The sequence below is a fragment of the Mesoplodon bidens genome (assembly GCF_964165515.1).
Source record: "Mesoplodon bidens genome assembly, chromosome: 17".
Classification (NCBI taxonomy): Eukaryota; Metazoa; Chordata; class Mammalia; order Artiodactyla; family Ziphiidae; genus Mesoplodon; species Mesoplodon bidens.
Window position 1 is genome coordinate 43,129,015 of NC_138174.1, and position 19,206 is coordinate 43,148,220.

Consider the following 19,206-nt stretch of genomic DNA (forward strand, 5'->3'; position numbering starts at 1 on the left):
AATGCTTTTTATATCTACCCACATTTTGCTAATGTTTCAATTTATCTGTTGATAAATTTTATCAGTTTGAAAATAGCTTTGATGGTTTTCTCCTAATACATATCTATTCAGCATGTTACAAAGAAGTTTATGATTTCATATTTGTTCAACATAACCTCTTATCCTGCCCTAAAAGAGAAGATAAAAAAGAGAGCAAATAATTAAAGAAGTAAGCAATGAATATTATTATTTTGTCATACAAACTATCACATATTTGATTCAAAAGAAGGAGCTATTGGGGAAGAAGAAATTTTCCTCTACCCTACTAGGTTCTTTTGGCTGGTCTAAGAATTAAACTTAGACAGATTAACAGGATAAAATCAAACAAAAGTTTAGTAACATACATACATGGGAGAAACCCAGGAAAACTAGCTCACCAAAATAGCTGAAGCCTTCACCAGCATCTTCAGCTAAAGAAAGAACAGGATGTTTGAGGTCGTGGTTTGGTGTTTCAAAGAGGAGGAAGGCAATTCACATAGAGAGAGAAAAGCAAATGTTTGGTAAATAAATGTTTTCTGGGCCACGCAGAGACTATGGGACATAGAGAGAAATTTTAACAATCAGTCTTTGCTAGGTGCTTCCCTGTCTACACACATAGTTCATACTATAGTTATATGTAGTGGTGACTCCATGGAACAGGTCCTCTTTCTAGTACAGTCTTTAGGCAGTTAGCAGGAAGGTCAAAGATTCTTCTTTTGGACCTTAAAAATAATCAGCCTACATTAATCTTCATGCCAAAGAGAAATCTCACTGGGGTGGCAAAGTTTGCCCTCCTACAGGGCCATACATAATCTTTGGACATATATCATGTAATAAGATAATAAATATTTCTAGGTAACTTGATAGAGAAACAAATTACATACAAGTTGTGATTGGAGGGGAAAAATTGAAGTGGACAGAGGAAATTTGGTATTCATATATATGAATTATATAATATATATGTATGTACAATTTCAATGTTTTCACAAAAAAGGAAGCCAAATATTGGAAAAGAGGTAGACCCAAGAATAAAATCTTGAATTTGGGATTCCAAGGTTCCATTTTACCAAAATGCTCAGGGCATCATTAGGTGGTAGAGCATATTCTTTAATGCCTGCACTTAAGCTATATAAAAAATGCTTCAAGGTCCTTTCATTCAAATGTAGTTTTTCACAAACGAGTTAATCTTTTAACAGTTGCTATTTTGACAGTTGAGTTGGAATGTGTTCAAATTAATTTTGTTGTCATTAAATATTCCTTATGACCATCAGGTTATCACAACTCACTACAGTAAGTATAAGCATAAACTCAATACACAATGAGTTTTTATATTTGGTGTTATGGAATAAATTGTGTCTTGTCGAAATTCATATGTTGAATCCCTAAACTTCTAAATGACTGCAGTCGAAGGCAGGGCCTTTAAGAAGATAATTAAGGTTAAATGAAGTCATAAGGATGGGGCCCTAACCAGAGACATCTGTTGTCCTTATGTCCATATAAGGAGAGGAAGATACACCAGAGCAGAGCACGTGCACCCTCCCTCCACCCCACCCCCTCCTAGCAGAAAAAAGGTCATGGGGGAACACAGCAGGAAGATGACTGACTGTCTTCAAACCAGGAAGAGAGATCACCAGGAATTACATTTTCTGGTACCTTGATCTTGTATTTATAGCTTCCAGAACTGTGAGAAAATAAATTTTTGCTATTTAAGCCACATAGTCTACAGTATTTTGTTATGGCAGACCAAGCCAACTAATGTACTTGGATAACAAATATCTAAGCAAATTATTGTCATATTTTACTCGTTTTATTCTATGTATATTGTCAGCTACCTTTAAAGATTATTTCCAGTTTTGCAATTTAATTAATAAAATGTTTTATTCTATTATTGTGAAATTTCTTAAGAACCTGCTATCAGGTACATGGCACTTATTAATTGCTCTTATGCAATTGTGTTGCAATTTCCTCATACTGTAATTTTTATTTTTATTTTCTTTTTCTGTCATATATTCCAACAAATCCTCAGAAAAACTGAAAGAATGGGACATTTCATGGTTACATTTAGCTAGGGAAAACAAAACTTCAGGAAAAATCCAAACCTAAGGCTCAGCCTAGAAAGCAAACAGAAGGGTAGAAAACTATAAATATGAGGGATGCTGGGTGCTGCAAGCAAAATGTTAAGTACTGAAAACATATATCATTTACCTCATTATTCTCTGTTGGGAGAATGTGGGTTTGAATGAATTCTATAAACAAAGTTCATGAAAAAGCCCTAAGAGGTGACAAATTTTACATTTTTCATCTTAGTAAAAAAACTACTTCAACTTGCAAGACTGCTTTTATATTTAAAGTTATGATGCTTATCACATTTCATGATCCCTAAATAAAATAATCTTTATAATTGAGGAAGTCCTGAATTAATGAATTATCTGATTTTGTTTCAGCTGTCATTCTGACAATGCAAATACCCACATTCCACATCTGTTGAATGATGCAAACAAACATGCACATTCATTTGTTCTTACAACATTAGAATTGTCTTTCCATGCTGATTCCTCTCAGGACAGCTTTATTTGAATATTTTGCGTTCACCTCAAATTAATAGTCAAAACAACTTAATGAACAATACAGTTATTTACATTTATATTTGTTTTGGTCAAAGGACAGAGTCATGAAACTCCCAAGTATCATCTTGAGTCAATGTTATTTTTTTAAAAAGCATTCTTTTTCTGAAACAATAGCATTCTTTTTCTGACATTTTTTTGTTACTCTGGGGACTTTACACATGCAAAGAACATAGCCTTGTTGAGTATGTGAAAACTGTCCAGTCACAGCAAGGAGAAAAAGGCTTCACTTCTATTCTTCTAAGAGGAATCATAGAGCATGATATGCTGTGCTATTAAAGTACTCAACTGACAAAATACTCTAAATGAAAATGTTAGATTAATAGGAAAAATATTAAATATATATGTTCTTTTCATATATAAATATGTATATATATGAATATATGCATTGATTTGTAGATATCTGTACATAAATGTATGCATATACATATATATATATATACACAAAAAATAAAAACATAAAAACTGAAATTCCTGCACAATATACCAAAATAATTTCAAACTGACAAAATTTTAGTTGACTTTGGCATTCATCATTGTGAATTGTCATACTTCATTTGTGTTTTGTATGTTTTCCAATATTTTATCATAGCTTAACATAAAAGTTTGAGTTTAATTTTTCAGATAAATTTATTGGTTCAAGAAAAATGTCACACCCAGAAGATAAAGACTAGTAAAGTTCTGAGTAATCTGTTTAAAATTTGGCTATAATAGACATTGATGAACAACTATTATTTTTTTTAAATCCTTTATATTGCAAGAGACAGTTATTAGGTACCCAACGTGTGTCAGATATTGAGGATAAGATCTTAAGGAACTTATAGTAGATTAGGCCATGTAAACACATACCTCTAAATAACCTAAATAAAATTTTACCAGGACTTCCCTGGTGGTCCAGTGGTAAAGAATCTGCCTTCCAATCCAAGGGACGTGGGTTCCATCACTGGTCGGGAAACTAAGATCCCACATGCTGCAGGGCAAGCCCGCATGCCACAACTACTGAGCCCATGCACCCTGGAGCCTGCATGCCACAACTAGAGAGAGAAAATCCATACACCACAACTAGAGAGAAGCTCGTGCACCACAATGAAAGATCCCACATGCTGCACCTAAGACCCAACACAGCCAAAAAAAATAAATTAAATAAATATTAAAATAAATAAAATAAATAAAATTTTACCAGTGCTAGGAATGGAGTTAAAACAGGGTGCTATAGGGACTTCCCTGGTGGCACAGTGGTTAAGAATCTGCCTGCCAATGGAGAGGACATGGGTTCCAGCCCTGGTCTGGGAGGATCCCACATGTCGCGGAGCAACTAAGCCCATGCACCACAACTACTGATCCTGCGCTCTAGAGCCCATGAGCCACAACTATTCAGCCCACGTTCCACAGCTACTGAAGCCATGCACCTAGAACCCATGCTCTGCAACGAGAAGCCACTGCAATTAGTAGCCTGCACACTGCAACGAAGAGTGGCCCCTGCTCAGCACAACTAGAAAAAGCCTGTGAGCAGCAAAAAAGACCCAACACAACCAATAAATAAATAAATTTATTAAAAAAGTAAAAAAGAAAAATAAAGCCTGAGTGTTGCCCTCCTTTAAAAACAAAACAAAACAAAGAAAAATGTGAGGATCACCCATATCTGAAAATGGATAGAAGTGGTCAAGGAAGTGCCTCATAGGAGCGTCAACCCCAAGTTGACTTTTTAATGGTAAAGCAGGTAGTTAGTCAAACACATGCATGTCTGAGTATGGTGTTCAAGTTATGGATGTAGAGGTTAGAAGTCTTGTCATGTGCTAACCCAGAAAACAATTTTTAAAAATCCCGTTGCTTTCTACAAGTAGATTAATAACTATAGGAAAGAAGATTGTAACAAAGAATGTAATGCTATGAATATTGTAAGGTGTATAAGTATCTGATGTGTGTGTTCCAAAGCCAACGAACATTATAATTAAATTTGTGTTTAAAAAAGTTCACCCTGAAAGCATTTTGAGGAACAGATAAAGGTGGGGAAAGATGTCACTGGAGTTATGTAATTAACATAGAGTCCTCTCAAATAATGATAAGGCATAATCTAAAGGCAATGATAATAAACAGGGAAAGGAGTCTGAGCACTTTTTAAAGAAAATGTATATTTACAAAAAGAAAAAAAAAAACAAACAAAGCTTGGGGACACATGGAGTAAGAAGGCAACAGCAGTTGAGACATTATTTAAAAAGAAAACACATGTATAGGCTTCATTTCCGGACATAGGATCAGAAAAAAAATGCCATTCCATTCTCCTAAAAAATTGATCAATCAGATGAAATGGACATTTATCATTTAAACAGATCTTTATATTTCAGACATAGCCTATTTATCTGCCTAATTTTACATATACATTTGGGATATTCTGAGATGGCAAACATTAACATGAATATATATTAGCATGAGGTGAAAACTCATGGTCAGAATCAAGTTACATATTTTACTGTTATAATAGATGAATATTACCAGAGACTACTCCCTGAAACCAGATTTCAGGTGTTCATTGTGAATAAATATTCATCACTCCCTAAATTCTTACCATATATTTGTCATTTCTTATTCTTAGCCTCCTTTTGAAAACAGTGCAGCACTTATGCTGAATTTGTAGCAAATTGGGAAGTTGATGGTTTGAAAAATCCCCACATCTGACTGAGTTGAGAATAACACACTCATTATTACTTATGAGTCTATTTCCAGGTCTTTATAAGTCAACTTATTGAATTCACTGAATATGCTGCTTTTCCAGTTCAGCAAAGCCAGCTTTGCAGGCTACTTTGTGGTAGACAGACTCATAGAAGTGGAAGAAAGCCGATTTCTTTAAATATAAGCACACCTTAGAACACCCTTAATTTAGGATAATTTACTCTAAATGAAAATCCAGTGTTTATTAACCTTTACCATTAAGAATTCCAAAACTTTAGTAAATAAAACCACCCAGAACAGTGCTTCCCTACTGTGTTCAGTAGACTATGCTTTCCATGAGACATCAATAGCCTTTAATTGAGATAAGTGCTCTTCAGAAAAATCAGTGATTCCATGAGTTAGAATTAAGTGAATTTCTTTAAGAGATTACTGTGAAAATGTGCATTGTGAAATTTTAAAAGGGGGACAAGGTAAGATGGGTTTATAATTTTTTTTAACATAAAAAACTTTTGTGATAAATACCTTTAAATACTATTAATACTATCCAGGACAAAGTGCTGGGAAATGCTAGGCTAGAGCAAATCTTTGAAAATATTTCAGAAACCAAATGTAAAGGTAATAAGAAGGCTTAATGATAGAAAACACACCATGTTTTTGTTGTTGTTTTAGTAATTTTGTAATTTCAGCATCAACATTTGCCACTTTATCCTGTGGGAAAATGGGATATTTTAGTCTTCAAGATCACATGTTTCATCCTTTTATGTATGTTTAATGTGTATTTAATCTGCCTAACTATTGAATAATATATAACTCTAGGCTGCCTGAAGTACTAGAAGAAAAATAAAAGTGTTAACCATGGAATTGTGAATGATTTGATTTTTTCAAAACTACCACAATAGGAAGGTATAACCTCAGGAACTGTATTTTATTAATACCCAGGTGGAAATAAAAAACAAGCAATTAAAGATCTCCTTAACATAGTCTATCAAATAACTTTTATGTGAAATAATATTTAACATATTTTAAGGAAATAAATATACCTGTAAGTATAGATGTACTGGTCAGGCATTCTATAGTATAATATATGACAATTTTAAAATAAATAATGAAAATATTAACTTTTAATCTATCTTCTCTTCTATTTTCACTTTATGTTTGTCACTGATTTACTCTCCCCAACCCCCCGCCACACGTATTGAAATTAGGTGTAATTTCAACACCTAATTGCACCAGGGAAATGGGAAACATATATGTAACCATGTCCTTGAAACCGCACCAGAAGATAGACTAAGATGTATATAGTATTTATTTTTAAAAGCCGTTTTTCAGTCAGATGCCATTTTATATATATATATATATATATATATATATTTAAGTTCTTTAGAACAAAAAAAAATATTTTGCTTTAAAGTTAATGATTTAATTTGATTATTTAAACATCTATTTATCAATTTATTATTCCATGTCAAATAAAGGTAGGTTTTTAGTGAAAAAATGAGTCCTCAGAAGTATACCTGAAATATTTAAAATATCACAATAACATTCTCAGAATACTATTCTTTAATTAATTTACAACCAAAGAAAAAAAGAGCATGTGAAACAATGATAAGAAGACTGTTCGAATTTTAATTATCAAAATTTAAATGCATTTTGAAAAAAATTATTAAATATTTTTCATGCAGTATTCTATTTAATCCCTTTTCTACTATAGTTGACTTTGGGTAATTTAACTCAGTTTCAATTTCCTCATGTACAAACTAAGTATCTACAGTATAACAATATGTATGTACTAAAATATTTAAGGAGATAATATGCATAAAGCATTTAGTATTATATGAGCATATCTTACTACTAAATAAATCATAAAATAGACATCATGACTACTGAAAATGTTAATGAATATAGACATACACAGATTATATATTTAAAAAGTACAATTGGTAGTTTAAAAATATAAACATGATTATATTAATTTCATTAATTATGCAATAAAATACATTTAAAGACAGTATTTATATAGAGAAGTAAATTATATGAATATATTTATTAAGATGGTTGTAATGAATATTGAGAAACTCAGTAAATAATTATATGGTCATAAATTTCAAGGAAAACATTTATAGATAATAAAATATTACTTAATTGGTCAGGAAAATGTTTTCCTTGAATTACAATAAAACTAGTCTTTGTGGTATAAATTATCTAGCTTTACAGTTGAGCTATAACACAAAAAAATTGACATATTCAGTATCTGTATTGTCATTTCTGCTCTGGTGTCATGATGACAGTTTATATTTCAACTTGTGCTAAATGAGAGACAAAGGATAAGTTTTTTGTTGGAAAGCTTGTTCTCATAGATGGAAAAAATATAATTTGAGAGTTAGGATTCCTAAATTCCATTTTAAATATATCTATAAGTTATTAAAATAAGAATATTACATAAAATAGTCTTCTTTAATTCTCAGAACCTCAGATTCCACAGGCAAAATATTAGGGTGCTGGTCTTGAAAGTCTTTTAGGCAATAAAAATCTGAGAAAGTAAGGTACATACACATTTTAGTGTTGCATCATGTGTTCATTCACTATCATCTTTGGAAATTGTGAAAAAATTAATTCTAAGTTGATTTGTATTGGTCTGATAAGGAAGCTAACAGTGGGTAGAAAATGTTGGAGTAAACACAACTTCAATTAACAAAGGTTAGAAAAAAGCACACTAATGTTTCATAAACTATTGTTTGGTTCAAAAAAGACAAAAAGTAATGTACCCACCTGGTGAATTCCTCTTGATGAGGTTAAGTGACAGAAGACTAACAAATATTTCTGATAATAGCAATTTCTGAATTGTTTACATTAATTTAAATTGATCATATAGAAAGTAAATAAAATTTCCTCTAATTTTTCAGGAGCTGAACTGGAAAATTTGATGTATATTTAGGAAATATTAAATTAACATGTGTGCCATTTTCTTAATGGTTAGAATATTGAAATTTCATAATAAATATTTGGATAAATGATTTTGAATATTTATGCAAAATTATATACAAGTATTTATCACTTTTTAACATTAGCAGGTACTGTTATTTTCTTTTAATATTATTTAAAGAACAACTTTTGTTTTGGGTGACCTATGGGCATTTTCCATTTAATTAGAATGGAGAAGAATATATGTGCCTAATTCTCTGGGTAGTCATCAATGTTGAATTGCTCTTCTCTAGGGGGTATTTTTTTCCATTTTCATAATCATTAAAATAATAAAGTGTTTAATTTGTCTAATACTCTTGTAAATTGAAATCACAGTAGTAGTTATTTCAGTACACATTTGATAAAATTCAGTTCACTTGTGTTTTCTTCCCATAGCTTATAGTTTGCTTCTTTTCCTCTTAGGAATACTTTAAATTATAGAAGTGTGCAAAGTAATCTTAACAGTTTATTTTTTAAGTATTTTCTTCTTTGTCATTTAAAAGTTGTAAATGATGAGTTAGGAAAACATGACTACAAAGGAAGGAATCTATATTTCATGAAAGAACATTTATTTGGTGAGCAAAAGGCATTCTTCAAGTTGTTTTTTAGCTTTACATTAGTATATTTTGAAAAAATGAAAACTTCATGAGAGTTTTGAAACATTACACCTTTTTTTTCACATGGGGAGGCATGAATATCCTAATTCTCTATAAAATTATCTATGTTCCAGAATTTTGAGCAGGCATCAATTCTTAGGAAATTAAAACCTATTTTCAATCGTACAATGTTACTCTCAGAAGAGATATTTCCATCTTCTCCTTGCCCTGATGTGGAAACCAAGGTCTAATGAAATGAGATATACTTTCCATGATCAAACACTGAATTAATGTCAGAGTCAAATGTAGGATCCACCATTGCATCTGCTCACCTACACACATCTGCACACAGATATTTTTTTCATTTGTTGACATAGATAATTTCCCAATTCTCTTTCCTAAAGCCAATCTATCCATTCGTGCATGAAATCCTACCTACTCTAGTACATTCAAAGAAAATTTTCCAACAATTCTTCCCTCTCTCTTACATCATCAAATTCCCCTCTCTTCTGGATCACACCTGTAAGTATACAAAAATGCTTGGCTCCACTCCCCCAGCTTCGCATTTGTCAGTTTATTAACTTTCAGTTCCAAAATCATCCTTTTAGGTTGTTTTGTGAAAATGGGTCCTTTAAATAATTTTTCTTTGCAAACTGGCACTATGGTAAGCATTATCAGTAGAGGACGCTGGAGAGATATTGCAGGAGGAAAGATTTTGTTTCCTGGTATGAGCCCTCTTACCTGCAAGTTCCCCAGTGCAGTAGGGTGTCTCTTTTGAGACATTTAGGGGGAATATTTCTAGTAAGTTCTGGAGAAGAGGTTTCTATCAAGTCTTGACATTTGCTATACCACAGTGACTCCTCTTCCATCCAGGAAGCCATGGTTGTTCCCTCTTCAAGGAGGTCCAGATCTCAGCTCTGGGGGGTGGTATTAGCCTTATTGGTAGTAGCTACTCTTTATATCTGATATTTCTGTATTATTTAGAGTTCTCTTAATTTCTTACTTTCCAATCCTTCCTTACTCTAAATATTTGTTATAATTAATGATTCTTTATTTAAATTTTTCATGCTGAAATTTCAATGTTTGTTTCTCATCAGTGGATCCAGGCTGACAAAACCTGCCACCTTTAGGCTAATTTTTCAGTTCAGCTTTTCAGTTTTAAAGATTCTATGTAGTTACTCTTTTAAATTCCAGTTTTCCCATGTTTGCTTAGATCTATTCCACAGAAACAAATCTTGTCAAAGTCATCAATGTCCTTCAATTTATTAAGTTCAAAAATTGAGTTTTGGGCATCAGTCTCTTTGACCTCTCAGCAGCATCCACACTCCTTTATGTTGGTTTATTACCTGAAATTCCAGGACACTAAGCTCCCTTGGTTTTTATTCTATTTGATTAGTTTCTCTATTTCAGTCACTAGGTTCTTTCTTCTTTTGATCTCTAGTTTTGTAATGTTTTGATGTCCTAGAACATCATTCTTACTCCTCTTCTCTTATTTATCTATACTCACTTCTTTGGTGAGACCACCCCACATTATGTCTTTAAATTATATCTATTTGTCAACAGTTTTTTCATTTATATATCCTGGCCATTTCTCCACAACTCCTGAATGATGCATTCAATGCCTACTCAAAACATCCACTTAGGGGCTTCATAGAAATCTTAAAAGTACATCCTTCCTCACTGGGGCTCAAGTCAAAAAACTCTGGAATCTCTCTGATTCCTCTCTTTCTCATTCCCCCATCTAACCAGCTCCACTTTTAAATATATCTAGGATGAAAACACTTCTCACTATCTTCATTGCTACTAACTTATTACCATCATCTGACCTCTTCAAAAGCCTCTCACTTCTAAATTGTTATCACCTATTAACTGATTTCCATTTTTCACTCTTGTTTCCCTCCAGTATACTCTCAACACAGCAACAAGAGAGAGTCCATTGACATGTATACATTAGATCAGACTCTCCTCTACTCAAAACCCTGCAACAGCTTCCATTACACGCCAAGGAAATGCCAAAGTTCTTAGAATAGTTTCCTAAACATTTAATGATTTGTATTTTCACCTTCTCTGAATTCTAGCAACTCATCCCTTGCATCACTCTGCTTCAGCCCCAAAAGCTACCTTACTGTTCCTCAAAGAGTAACAAGCAAAAATATTTTCTAAAAATAGCAATGTGGACAAGAAGATACAGGAATGTATGTATTTTATGTATATTTCAAACAAATCACTTAACAAAATAAAAGAATAATTCTACAATTGGATCAATGTAATTTTTCTCTTCTGAGGCTTTAGCCTTGAGATTTGCCAAAAGACTGAGTGTTTGTAAGTCTAAGGATCAGATTTTAATCTCCAGATTTCATCTCTATAAACTCCACTTACTAAAATATTAAAATGGCTTTAATAGTTCATTAAAATTTCCCTAAATCCTAAATTAAAATCACTGCAAAAGTCTGAATGATTTAAATGGCTTTTGCCTTATTACAAATGTTCCACAATTTTTCTTAGTCCTCTTACAAATCAATATATTCCATTTTAATTTTATCATTCTTATACAATAAGCATGAACAAGAAATGAGATTCTCTTTTTAATGTTTAATTGAGAAAAATAACTGTTCTTGCACTGTGTGGCCTATTGATAAATTTTATGCATATTATTTAATATGCTTATATTATTTAAAATGCTTATGAGCTAGTTTAATATTTAAGTTCAGTTTTCCTTTCCTCATGAAATGGACTTTCGCTTTCTGGTTTATTATGCTAGCTGTGAAAATGAAACCAATTTTTCTTATAGCCATTTTATCTTTAAATACACCACTGACATATTTGTGTCATTCTGATAAATTTATTTTATTAATATGTCTAATAGAACAAAGAGATTAGAGGTTATATCTTATTCAAGATTGACCTTCCATTGTCCATTGAATAATGGATTTTTAGTAAAGTCTGAATCAATGTGCTATGATCCCTCTTTATGACCATGTTCCTAGTATCCACTGTTAGCTCCATGATAACACACAAATGCAGAGCTTTCTCTCACATTACAGACAAATCATACATCAACAGAGAGTTAGAATAAATGAAGCTAAAATTCCTAAGACTTAGCATAAACTTTCCATTTGTTGATTCAACAAATACTTATTGAGTATCAACTATGCCAGGAACTTTGTGAACATGAACTTCAGGTCTGATTTTCGAAAAAAATATAGTTATAAGGAAAGAGATGAAAACAAACTATGACTAAGCAATAAAACAGTAGATGAAAGTCCTAAGAAGACACATTTAAGGTGAGATGTATTTAATAAGAAAGAGTCGGTCATGCCATGATGGGGTGAACACCTTTTGGCAGGGAAGGACCAGAAAAGTGGTGTGATGGGCCATTCTACCCAGCAGGAAGGAATGTGTTATCCCTGGCATTGTTTAGAATTGCCAAGATATAGTAGTGATAAAAGCTCACCAATGTTTAGTCAGTTTTATTGTCTTTAATTATCTCTAGACCATGTCTCCCCTTTCATTGGTTACTCCTTAGAAAACTGTATCACCACCACCCTCTTCTCTTGGGTGCCAGGGTTTCTAGTCCCCGGAATCTGCTGGTACAAATGTACTAGAGAATAAATAAACCTGACTTGTTTAAGAAACAGAAAGAATATCAGTGTGCCTGTAGGGTCTTGAGAACTGGTAGGAAATGAGGTCAGAGGGGTAGTCATGGAACCGCTGATGTAGGGCCTTGTAGGACAGGGATATAGAATATTTTCTAAGTGTCTAAAGCTTAAGTTTGAGATGAATTGATTCATACTGTAAAAATTCTGTTTGCTTGCTAAATGAAAGTTATGGCAGTGGTTAAGCATAAAAGTTAGAAAAATAAATAGCAGGCTATTTCAACTGTACAGGAGAAAGATACCAGTGGCTTGTTTTAGCATGTGGTTGTAGAGATGTAAAAAAAAGAACAGATTCAGGATTCAGGATATGGTTTGGAGGAGTGCAGTGAAAAGGACTTCCTAAGGAAATGAATGCTAAATGCAATGCAAAGTAGAGAATTAAAAATGATTCTAGGATTTAGGTCTGAACAACTAAATGTTTGGTAATGATATTTACTGAGAAAGTTGGGGTGGATGGAGTCTTGGGACGTTGAAATCTTCCATTTTGGACATGTGAAGATTTGAATAGCTGTTGGATATCCAATGGGAGATATCAAGTAGTTAATTGGGTATTTGAATCTATCTTTGAGGGAAAGTTTAGAGCTAGAGATACACAATCAGAATTTATAATTGACTCCCAGATAGTATTTAAAAATATGGAAGTAAATGCTATTCTTGACAGAAAATATGGTGTCCCAGGTCATTGAAACATCAGAAAGCAGAAAGAATTAACAATTATCATTGAGTAAGAATGGCCAGATTGATTGTGTCAAAGGCTGCTGAGAAGCCAAGTAAGATGTAAACAAGTGAGATGTGGGAAAAATGACAGCATGGAGGTTTTGTGTGATCTTGACTAGTTCAAAGAACTGTTATAGTGAATTGAAGAAAAAATGATGATTACAAGTAGATTTAATAGCTATAAATGATAACTACATATTTTGCTGGAAAAGGGAACAGGGAATTGGAGTAGTTGGTGGAAAGGAATATGAGAAATTTTGTCTTGTTTTAATATGTCTGAAGCAACACATCTTTGTAAGTTGCTTGGAATGATCCAATATAGAGTAAAGTTCATAATAGAAAATATAGAAGGAGTCATAGCAATAGAGAAATTTCAGTATGAAGAAAGATGGGATAAAAACTAGAAACAGTGTGATCAGTCCTTGATAAAGACAGAAACACTTGATATACTGTAGCAAAAATAAAGGCTTTCAGAATAGGTTACAACTCTCCTCCTCTCGCTTTACTTGACCAAAGGGTATAACGTGAATGTATGAATTTGTGCATGTGCAAATCGTTTTTTACATTAACAATCTGTTGACTTAAAACTTACTGAAATAAAAAGGTTTTGTATTTTCTTAATGTTGTAACTTGAACTGTGAATGTCATAGTGGGTTAAGAGATCATGAATCTAAATAGTATTTAAGAAAAATATATAAGATTTTAGAAGTATGCATTGTCTGTGTTTCTGTTTTAAAGACAGTTTTCAAGGTCTCTTTTGGAGAAGAATAACATTATTCCACAATTTTTTAAAACTCTTATACTCTAATTTTATGGAGAAGACTATTTCTTTGATGATGGCCTGGTATAATTAACTAATCAGACAGCGAGCAAATCAGAGAGAAAAAAAATGAAAAAGTAAGAAAGACTGGTAATGGATTATGTTAATGTGTTTGATTGATTATTTTTGCATTACTCATTTGTAAGAGTTAAGAGTTTTTCCTTTTTAAAGATAACATATATAATACGCTAAACAGTGAATGTTATACTGACAAAGGTAGAGAACTGTTGGATTTATCAAGGAGTAGTTTATCTATGCTTGCTTTGGGGAAGTAAAAGCAAATAAAACATAAATTACTCAGAAGTATAATCTATTCTGTATAACTTATGCTATGATTTATGACTACTCTTTTTTTATTTATTTGCTCTTTGTCATTTTGCCTGCTTTTCATTAGGTTTTTTAGTTGTGGCTGTAATTTTTATGGACAACAGAGTTTTTATGTCTCTGGTATCTAATCAACTGTCACATTTCCAATGGGGTAAATGATTGAAGACCTCTCCCCTCTTGAATTGCTGTAACTGCCATAAAGAATCTTTTGGAATAAATTTATTACAGATTTGCATAAAAATAATTAATTCCTGTAAGATAGAGGTAGCATCTGTTTCCTTAATTTAAACTCTTTAGTTTCCTTGTTATTTTGTTATTTTTTTTATTATTTGATTATAAATAATATTCCTCTAAACCTAGGCAGTATTTTGTTATCCATTGCAACTTTTTTTTCCTTTCACATTTTGCTACAGAAAATAAAAGTAAATGTTTATACACATAAACAGACACTATTATTTATTTATCTTAAGAGTCAGTAGGTATACTTATTAGAAAGTTGTGAGAAAGGGTTTTCCTTGTTGTCTCTAAAGAGATAAACAACACCAGTTCTAAGACATGAAGCAAAGTTTATCTGTATATCTCCAACCTTTTAAATAATTTCTGACTGTGATAAAACTGAATTTCCCTGAAGACTTTTGACTTGATCATACATGGAACTGTACTTTTTGAAAGCACCATGCTTCTACTCTCTAAATCACTCATTAGAAAAGTGCACACCAAAATGGATACTTATGTATACTTTTAAAATATGTATATAACAAATAAATATATATGTACCTATTACAAAGATGCATTTTATGAAATGAGTTAAAACCAGTGGAAACAATAGTTACAAAATGTTAAAATGTGTTGTTTATTGCATAGCGACATGTTCTTTTGTTGCATCTTTGAAAAAGGAAATATAGAAAGATAAGTGAATCAAATTGAGTAGCCTCCTTGTGATATGTATATTTGTATTCATAATCACCCATTCTTTTAAATGAAATTTCCATATTTTTCCAATTCTTTTGAAATTATAAACCCCCTTGGTATCCAAGAAAAACACAAAAACTATTGTGCAAAATTCTGTTCCTTACTTATTAAAAAGATAATAGAAATCATTCACCATTTCTTAGAGTATATCTCAATTATGTATTTCTTTGATTTTGCCTTTTCCTCTTGTCCTTTCAATTGCAAAATCAATTGAATTTATTTCAGTATTAGCTATTCTATTTCCATTGAAAATAAAATAGGCATTATTGCTTCTGAGTTTTTTTTTTTTTTTTTTTTTTTTTTTTTTTGCGGTAGGCGGGCCTCTCACTGTTGTGGCCTCTCCCCTTGCAGAGCACAGGCTCCGGACGCGCAGGCCCAGCAGCCATGGCTCACGGGCCCAGCCGCTCTGCGGCATGTGGGATCTTCCCAGACCGGGGCACGAACCCGTGTCCCCTGCATCGGCAGGCGGACTCTCAACCACTGCGCCACCAGGGAAGCCCGCTTCTGAGTTTTTAAAATGTCTTTTCTTTCATTCTTTGCTGAAGCTCATTTTGTCTACTAGTGTTCTCAAATAAAATCCATATTCTCTGCTAAAATTTACATCTTCACTTTGTTTTTCTATACTAAATTAACATAATTTATACTTCATAATAACATACATTGATTTTTGAATAATAAAGAATATCAGAACTTAAGAAATAACTTCTATAACATAATGGGCTTAGTAAAAAACATGAGAATGCAGATTGTGGGACATGAAGGAACAGAAATCTGCTTAAGTGAAGTTGGTTAGTTGCCTCATGATTATAAAAGCAGACTCTCACTATAATCTACATTTATTCTTTGGCTCTAATCAATCTTTTAACATGTTTTCTTTGTTGCTAAAGTTTCTCTCATTTTCTTTATTTTTACTTTTTTTTTACTCTAGAACTTTTTTCATGCACTCACTAAATAGAAACAGAAACTCCTAGCTGTATAAAAACTTGTAAGTTATTTAGTTTAACTTAAAACTAGAAGCATTCATTTTCTCATTTTTTTTTTGTTTGTATTAAACACCTCTAAATATTTTTGTCTTTCCACCTCTCTCCTTGGTCAGTAATTTGCTATGTTTTGCTTAACAATACACATAAGCAGTTCATACCTGGTCTTCCAAATATTGTTCTGTCACTCACCTGAAACATATCATTCACAAGTATAGCAATTACCTTGTAAAAAGAGAAGCAAAATTCTTCTCTCAAGTCTCCTTCAAAAATTAGTCCAAGGACTATTTCTTTTTGAAAATAAACCCCTACCACACTAGAAAAATGTAAGCTCTTCTTCGTTTAAATACTGCTAGTATTTTAAAATATAATAGTGTTTTGTTATATAACAAAAACATTTTGTAATTATATATTATATGGAAATATGTATATAATATATAATATAATTACATACGTAATGTAATAAGACACACAGTATATACACACAAATCACTTGAAAGTTAAAAAAAAAAAACCCTACACATTAAGCACTGTCAGAATTAAGGATAAAAGTCATATTTACTGGCTCCCAAGCCCAAGAAAAAGGTGTTTTCTGATCATCATATGGATTTTCTTAAGAACCTTGAGATGTTTAGTAGCTTTGAAAATTCATGCAAATGCTGGAAAATTCTAGATTTAATTAAGCTTTTTAAAACTCTGGCTGGACATTGAGGTAAATAGGAAACCATCTGCAGAAATAAACTTTGCACTTATTTCTCATCAGTAGGAGAAGAAACACAGTATCAAACACAATTAGAGTAGTCTGAGCTCTACAGTTTACTAGAAAAATGATTATCATGTCGATTCTCAATTTACTCATTTGTCAAAAAATAATAATGATATTTACTGCATAAGGATATTATAGAAATTAAATGAGATAAAATATATGTTTGGTGACTGAAGAAAGAAATAAATGCATGTTAATTCCAATTCTGCCACTTTTCTTCCTTTCTCAGGCTTTTAATAGGAATCTTGAGAATTGCTGTATTCATAACATTTTAATGATCTTCAAGTTTAGACAGCAAATAAGGAAACAACATACATTCACAGTAGTAATATCCCTGAGTATGTTCATATCTGGCTAGCCTAGATTTGCAGGAAAACTGGATTTTTCACTAGCTCTATGACCTTTGAAAAAATCACTTAACTTCTTTGAACCTGTTTATCCCTCTGCATAATATAATTACTAACCGCTACCTTGCAATTGTATTTTTTTTAAGATTAGAAATACTGTATGAAAAGTGCTTATAATGACATGTAATTCATTAATATTAGTTATGGAAGCAATAGCCCCTCCTATATCTAAAGACATTTTTATGAAAAGAAAATGTGCTTTATTTTTCCCCCTGCATATATGTTGCTTAAAAGTATATATAAAGTTATGTTTGTAATGTACCCATCTTTTTTTTTTTTTTTTTTTTTTGCGGTAGGCGGGCCTCTCACTGTTGTGGCCTCTCCCCTTGCAGAGCACAGGCTCCGGATGCGCAGGCTCAGCAGCCATGGCTCACGGGCCTAGCCGCTCTGCGGCATGTGGGATCTTCCCAGACCGGGGCACGAACCCGTGTCCCCTGCATCGGCAGGCGGACTCTCAACCACTGCGCCACCAGGGAAGCCCTAATGTACCCATCTTAAGAGATGAGAAATGGAAAATAAATATATGTTGTGTTTATGCCTATTGGACACTGTGATGAGTTAAACTTAAAAGTCTTACTAGTTAGTTTCACCAAAACTTAATAATAATTTATTTTCTAATGTTAATAAATATTGTTTCACTAATCAAGATAAAGCAGTTTTACCAATCAGAATTAAAACGCTATGTGTAATGTGTAGCCTTAGGAACAAATGAGTCAATAGAATGTACATCTCTATTCTGATGTAATAGTTTAGATGAGATACACATGTAGGAGCAGCTCCCATTTTTGTTGACAAAAGAGTGGGCAAGAAGGGTATGAAGAAAAGGCATATCATGAAAAAGATGGAGCCCTGGCCACATTCTTGGCCTCCTCTGGTATGTGTCCTATTATATATGATGATTTTTCAGTACCAGTTTAACTCCAAGCTCCCAACATTTCAGCAGACAGGTGAAATGGGTGGGCAGGATCAAAGGGACTAATTGCCACATCATCTATCATTGTTAATGGCTATCTACCTATTATTGGCTAATAGTGATCATTAGCTATTTCCATCTTGAGAGAGGATGCCCAAGCTCTGAGAATATATGGTATCAGAACCTATGTTGGAAGATTCAGAAAAATCCAGTGCATGGCTTTCCTATTCATTCTTTGTCCCATTACCAAAATAGATGTTTCCCTTCCTTTTATAAGAGCCTGGCATTAGGATAAACTTTTATTGAATATAATTTGTTTAGGCAGGATTTCCATATTTTTTTAAATTTTACTTCTTTATTTATTTCAGTAGCCAAATGAAACACAATTATTAATTTATGCATAAAAGTTCATTTGTTTCCCAATTTTGGCAAAGTGTTGTTTTTTTTTTTAACTTTCCAATCTTAATGTATGACCCAGTTCCCTCTCTCTTCTCTTGTTACTAACATGTTATACTTGCCTATTGTTGTTTCCCGATTTCCTAATTCCCTATCTTACATTCTTAGTAATATGTGGGTTATTGAAAACGTTGATAGTGATTTTAATTCAAATGGACAGGCTCTTAATATCCCTTATAAAAATTGTACACATACACAATTTTATCTATCACTTGAGAGGTCAGAACCACCTTCAAGCTTAAGTTTGGATACCCTGAGACGCCAGACACCCTGGGTTAACAATGTTGTGCATGGATAATTTTGCAACATTACAAGTTATTTTA

General features: G+C 32.5%; 1 protein-coding gene across 2 annotated transcripts in view; it reads right to left on the minus strand.

Annotated features, from left to right (window-relative positions):
• Window positions 1-19,206, minus strand: part of KLHL1 (kelch like family member 1) — a gene marked incomplete at both ends in the record, with an annotated part of 390,611 nt that overhangs the window by 128,710 nt on the left and 242,695 nt on the right. The gene's annotated exons all lie outside the window — the stretch shown is intronic.